At 37.6% G+C, this 6,453-nt stretch overlaps 1 protein-coding gene across 5 annotated transcripts in view; it reads left to right on the top strand.

Moving 5' to 3' along the window:
* LOC105568359 (ADAMTS-like protein 3) overlaps nt 1-6,453 on the top strand; it is a 197,446-nt gene that overhangs the window by 100,775 nt on the left and 90,218 nt on the right. The gene's annotated exons all lie outside the window — the stretch shown is intronic.

Here is a 6,453-nt window from a genome sequence, read left to right as displayed (position 1 = left end):
CCTATTTTGAATCACCCTGTATAGCATCTAAACAGACTGTCGTGCCCACAGGCCATCGAGTGCTTGACTCATGGCTTCGCCGGACTATCAGAAGCGAAGTATGATTTATGGACGCTCGTACTCGTCGCCATAAAATCGAACTTCGTCCCAGAGCGCAGTTTACACGTAATATTGCGATTTCGATCGTGATCGTCGGTCTCATTCTTCCCTTTGGTTATCTACTCCTTCTCGTGGCGTAGTGCGGAATTTTTAGACAAATCTATATTTTACAATCCTTTTCAACGGGGTAGAAAAAATAGCTGATAGTCCAGAAAAAAATTCAGCTATCTCTATTGTAATTATAATAAAAAAAATTTCAATGATAACTGGATCATGTCTGGCAATTTTTATGTTCAAAACTCACAACGTTTCGACCATGGTTTGTGGTCCTTTTCAAGTGATATCGTATCAAATGTTCAGTGTAATAAATTAAAGGAAGAGAGCTTAGGTCCCCAAGAGGCCGAACATGACTGACGTCGTATATCGCTTGAAAAGGACCACAAACCATGGTCGAAACGTCGTGAGTTTTGAACATAAAAATTGCCGGATATGGTCAAGTTATCATTGAAGTCTTTTAATTACCCCTTGTTAGACAACTAATAAAGTTACGATGCAGGGGTGGATAAAAAAGGCAATTTCTCTGTGGGGTCTTATACTTCGAAATTTAGCGTAAGTGAAATCTTTTCATCACAGTATTTAAATACATATAATGTAGACGCTATCGCAAGCATAATTTAAGAGTATGCCTAGCAAAAGATACATACAAATGAGTTTCAATAATGCTCTATATACATGAAACAGGAGATATAATGTACGTTCTATGCATATAACATAGGTGTGTTCTACGTATCCGTGAGGCAATAATTTACATCTGATAATAACGGTAAAATCAAAGGATTGTAATACGCGGAGGAAAATGATCGTAATATCTTATCGTATCCACTTTATCTGAAACATCGGAAAACGTTACGCACATATATTATGCATGTATAGAAAGCGACTGCATCTTCCATCCAGGATGGTTTGATCGAACCGTAACCGCCACTTTTGTCGAGGCTCCTGAATAATATACTGTGTTAGGGTCCCGAAGTGTGCTTTGGAACTGGCCGATATCGACGAGCTTTTAAACAACAATCTTCTTGCAGAAAGTCCTCCCCGAAAATCTTTATATCGCGTCATAACGGTTTTCAAGATTGTTGGCCCACGGCACTTCCGTTGGCTTAAAAGTCTCGTTCATCAGCTGAACGCGTCACGCGACGCTCCGTCATTCAGACGAATCCTCCGCGACAGATTGTTATAACAATTTTTACTGTTTATTATTTTTATCGATTTATTCTGAAGGAAGATAACTATTGGGTCTCTGCATAAGTCCGTGCCGCAAATCAAGTAAATTTCAAACGCAAATTTCGGCACGGACTTAAGCACAGACAGAATAATTTATCTAACAGTATGTGAATATAACAAATAAATTATTGTGTATATGTATGTGTGCGTGAGGAATATATTTATATATATATATATATTTTTGTTATTAATATATATTTGCTTATCTTGTTATAAAAACAAGCAGTAAGAAATTATAAAAATACCGCTATTTTAACAGTAACATTGAAAAAATTTGTGTTTTTTTACATTTATTATATAAATGAAATACATATACACGAAAACCAAATTCATCTAAAAATGATTAAATAATAAAGCAAATACAAAAATTTTATATATGAAAATAAATGTTTGATAATATGATGCGGTAAATACAGCACGTACCATTTATTAACTGTACGACTTTCGAAAAAGCGCGTGATAAATGAGGATATCGACATACGCACCTCTTGAATACGTCGATGCATTAAATCAATAGTTTGTCTTAAGCAAATCTAGAGGAATACATCAACGGGCAATGAAAGGATCGTTTTTCACGACGTTCTAGCCGCTCCTTTCGAGTCACAAAACGGTATAACAGCCTTGATTGCAACAAGCAACCGCTCAAATGGCTTTGTGCGATTGCATTATGCATTAAGATACATTGTGAATGAACACATTGTATGCTATCGTCAGCTCTGCCTGTTCTGATCCATTTGTCATATCCGTGTTCGAGCTGTTTTCCGACATTGAACAAGTTCTGCACGTGATTACGTATGCTAACATATTTCTTGTTATTATGCAAGTCGCAACGATAAACGTGCCGCACGTGGCAACTGTAAACTAACGTCGTTCGCTGTAAATTCGTTATACTGTCGCACTTCATTTTTACATTTTCCAAGATTAAAAAATATTTTTAAATAAGAAGTTATTAGTTTGAATGTGTACAGTGATGTTCATAATAGTGCTCGTATAATGGTGGGATTTAATAGTTTACGCCAAAAGGTTTAAATTTAATCGGGACGTAGGTTTACGTGATAAATGCTTCATCATCATAATTAAAATAAATTACGAATTTAATAACGTAACATAACTATTTTAATAACGTTATCGTAACTAAAATAAAGTACGATTTTTACAGTTAAAATTGAAATGGAAGAAGAAGAAAAAAAAATATATATAATAGCAATATTTGGGGAAATAATGAAAAATAAATCCATCGTTTTTAAAAAAAAAATTTAATTTTTGATAACAAGAATGAAGTATTTACATGAAATAAGTGTCGTGTTTCTTGTATTTTATTAGAAAAATTGTAATTTAAAATTAAAGAAATCTACGTGATGAAAATAAGACAACTTATAAAAATTAAAAGAACATAAAAGTACTTTGTGGAAAATATATATCTTCTTTTCTCTTAACATGAATTTCAATTGGGAGAATTGAAAATATTCGATTCTACTTGAATGAAACAGGCGTGAATACACGCGTGCTACACGCGTTACGTTCTTTCATAAATAAATGCACCGCACTGAGATTAGGTAGGCGTAGGTTCTAATCTGAAAACACGACGGTCCTTTTAGTGCAGCTTCTCGATTCACCGCCACGTGCCTTTGAAACACCTTTGTATAGTTGCGCACGGATGCGATTTCGGTCAAAAATTAATTTTATTCACACCGTGACGTAAAGTACAATCCCGTGTTCTCCCCCTGTAGGCAGAAGCACATTCCTTTTCTTTCTATGTAGTGATGCCAAAAGGTCACGGACGAGAATAGAAATTCCTTGATAACCAGACAAGACACTCCATGAATCCATTTCTCTCGCGTGATTTGAAGCGTTCGTTTACGAAGAGATAAATGCATACCGTGAAGATATCTGAAATGTATACTTTCCGATTAAAAAGCTTTATAATGTGTAATCAGAACTCGTAGATATTTCACCATTAATCAGGATTAAAAGTCGTCATGCCGAATGATGAGTTTTAATTGCGATGCAATGTCGAAATGTATCTGCTGATGCTATACAATTCAGCACTAATTGCCGTATCATAAATCGTGTGCGCATGTAAATTACAATGCATCGTTAAGCTCAACAGTTTACATAACAGTTATGAATACTATGTATATTGCTGACACAAGAAACGTTTGAGAAAGAAATTGTGTAAAACGTGTCGAATCAATTATCGAATCGAGATGAATTAGAAAATTATGATTTTCTTTCTCTTCTTAAAACAATTCTTTCAAAGTTCGGTACAATCGCCAGATTGACAGAATTACAATCGACATTAATTTTACATTTTCTAAGACGTTTTATAAATTGATGAGAATTTTTCAATGTCGCCAGCGATAATTAACAACGTCAGTGTTTTCATTCTAAAGTTTTTAAATTGCAATTTGTCATATATAAAATATACATGATCGCCATTGCAATTAATATAATATAATACGTGTCTGATCCGGCGATATGTTAACTTGTTTCACCGAGAGGAAATGGGCAAGAACCATAAAGAAATTTGTTGATGCTTTAGTCGCATTATATCGTGAGCGATGCGTGCACGCTAGCTTACGGTTTCGATCCAAGAGGGGTGGCCCACGTCGAACTTTCATCGAGCGTAAGCGGGGCCAAGTTAATTACTGGAATTAATGTGGTCCGACGGCGTTAATCCGCGCGCGGCACGCGAGCCAATCAAGAGGTCAGATAAGAATTAAATGGCATCGGGCCGACGCCTCGTTAGCCGTCCCATGTCGGACATAAATTTTACGCTAAGCCCGGTTCGACCGAGTTCACGCCGACAGAAGAGAATCTCATGTTCACGATCGCTCCACTACAAATTGGCTACGCGTTCTTGTGCACGTGCTGCTTTGCGCTGTTACATGTGCAGCTAGCGTACACGTTAGGCAAGGTGGTTCGTATTTAACGCACACCCTTTTCGGCTTCTGTAGACGCGCAGGAAAGTGAGTGAGCCAAATTTGTATTGACGCAATCAGCGGTGGTGTTTCGTTGATTCATCTCTGTGATGTATTCATTGATTTCTTAAATCGGTTTAATTTAATATACATGTGTGTACGTGTACACCCATGTTTGTACCGCCAGTTAATTTTTAGAACTTTTCTCCGTACTTGATACAGTAATTTGATATTTGGCAAAAATGCCTGTCCGGGACCTGAAAATAAAAGCATAGTCGCAATAATAATCTTTGGTATTTCGAATTATAGAAATGTCTGAATACCTTTTCTACATTCTGGACGGTTTCGCATGTATCGAATAATTATAACACAAGTACCGTTAAATGTAAATTATGTTAGTGGTTAGGTATATCAATTACCGTGAATTCGATCATCGGATTAATCCGTTCGACCGCCTTACGCCTGATCACTATAATTTTCTCGCTGTCGAGGCCACAAGAGAGACGTTGATTGCAGAGGAGCGGTATAGGTGGTCGGGGATCGATAATTATGATTTTCCTAAGTGATAGTTAACGACATCTCAGTTTTAAAATATAGTTTTTGATTATACAACAGTTACGTCATTGCTAAACTAATAATTAGAGTAGGAAATATCACACGTGCACGTTTCTATCAAATTTAAATCTTTATCAGAAAGTTCACTTTCTCCTCCACTAATTTTACTACTTTTTATCGTGAATCACTATTATTAAAATAAATCCGCACTGAGAAAGTTTAATACTTTGTAGGAAAATTTTACTGTCGACTGCGAGGTTATATTTAAACGTTGAAATATTCAAACGTAAAAAAGTGGAACGCTTTGTAAAAATAAAATGACAAAGCGCGTGCATGTGTGCATAGATGAGCAAAAGAGAGATCGATTCCATGTTCTTTCTGCCCACGTGTTTTACTGCAAAACAATAAATATAATTTAAGAGGATAATTTAGAGGGTCAATGTAAAAAGACACAAAATTATAATGAACGGCATGACCCGTCGTCTGGCCGATATTAATGCGATGTTATTGCTACAGGTTTACGATTTATGACTCCCGATTATCTTTTTATATTTGTTTTATCATTTTAATCTGTTTTAATAACAGACTGAAAAGCATACGTTTCCGAATAACGGATTACGCCCGTGCACTTGCCTGCGTTAATCCCGAATCTGTACGAGTTCATTTTCTAGGGACGCCAACCGTTTACCTTTAATTATAGGGCGGCTCAAGCCGCCAAATTTATCGCTAATAACATTGCAGCGGACGTTAAGCTCCATCGTCGACGGATCTTTACGGGTGTGCGCCGTGCGTATGTCACGCGCCGACGTTAAACGAATGCGCGGCGGCGCGAATATATTCGTTCGCAGGACGTGTGCGAACGGTCAAATATACACATCGGTTGATTACGCCGGCGATCCTTTCTTTCGCGCGCGAGGCGCGCGAGGTACTTTAATGAGACACACAGCGAGAGAAAGTTGGCATAACCATAAAATATATCAACGCCCTCTCATCGTGCTGGAATCTCTTTGTGTGAATCACGAAGGAGCCGAGTATCCTAAATATGACCGACATGACATTCTTGGCATTCGATGCATCTCGAGGCAGCGAGAAGAAGGAGATAATAGTCGATGCACTTGGCATAATATTCTCCTAACAATTAAGAAAATTGTCGAGTGCTGTGAATGCCAGTATTGGTCTCGAGAAGAAAGAAAAACGTATAAAATATTAATATTCTTTCAAAATTAATATTCGTTCAAAATTTATATTAAATCGAAAAGAATTTCAACTACTTTAAGATTGTTACGAACAATCTCGGCACTGTGTTGCCTTAAATCTGAACGTTTCATCTCCTTTCGAGCGATTATTGTTAAAGCGCGGTCGTCGAAATCAAACGGGGGATTGAATCGTTACACTCTTTGCGAGTCCTCATGACTAATGCTGCTTCCGCGGCAGACAGCCGATTGTTTCAACAAAAATGTATTATGCACCGGCAGCGGCGGAGACCTCCCCGTCGTAAAATATGAATCCCTCCGGTTAGGGGAAATTTCGCCGGAACGAGCGCTACGTGCGGCCGGAGAAGGGCGGTCGTTGGGGCGCGCGAGTGCCACGGTGG

The sequence above is a fragment of the Vollenhovia emeryi genome, unplaced genomic scaffold, assembly GCF_000949405.1.
Source record: "Vollenhovia emeryi isolate VEMERY1.0 unplaced genomic scaffold, V.emery_V1.0 DF939130.1, whole genome shotgun sequence".
NCBI lineage: Eukaryota > Metazoa > Arthropoda > Insecta > Hymenoptera > Formicidae > Vollenhovia > Vollenhovia emeryi.
This window is presented reverse-complemented; position numbering and strand designations above follow the sequence as displayed.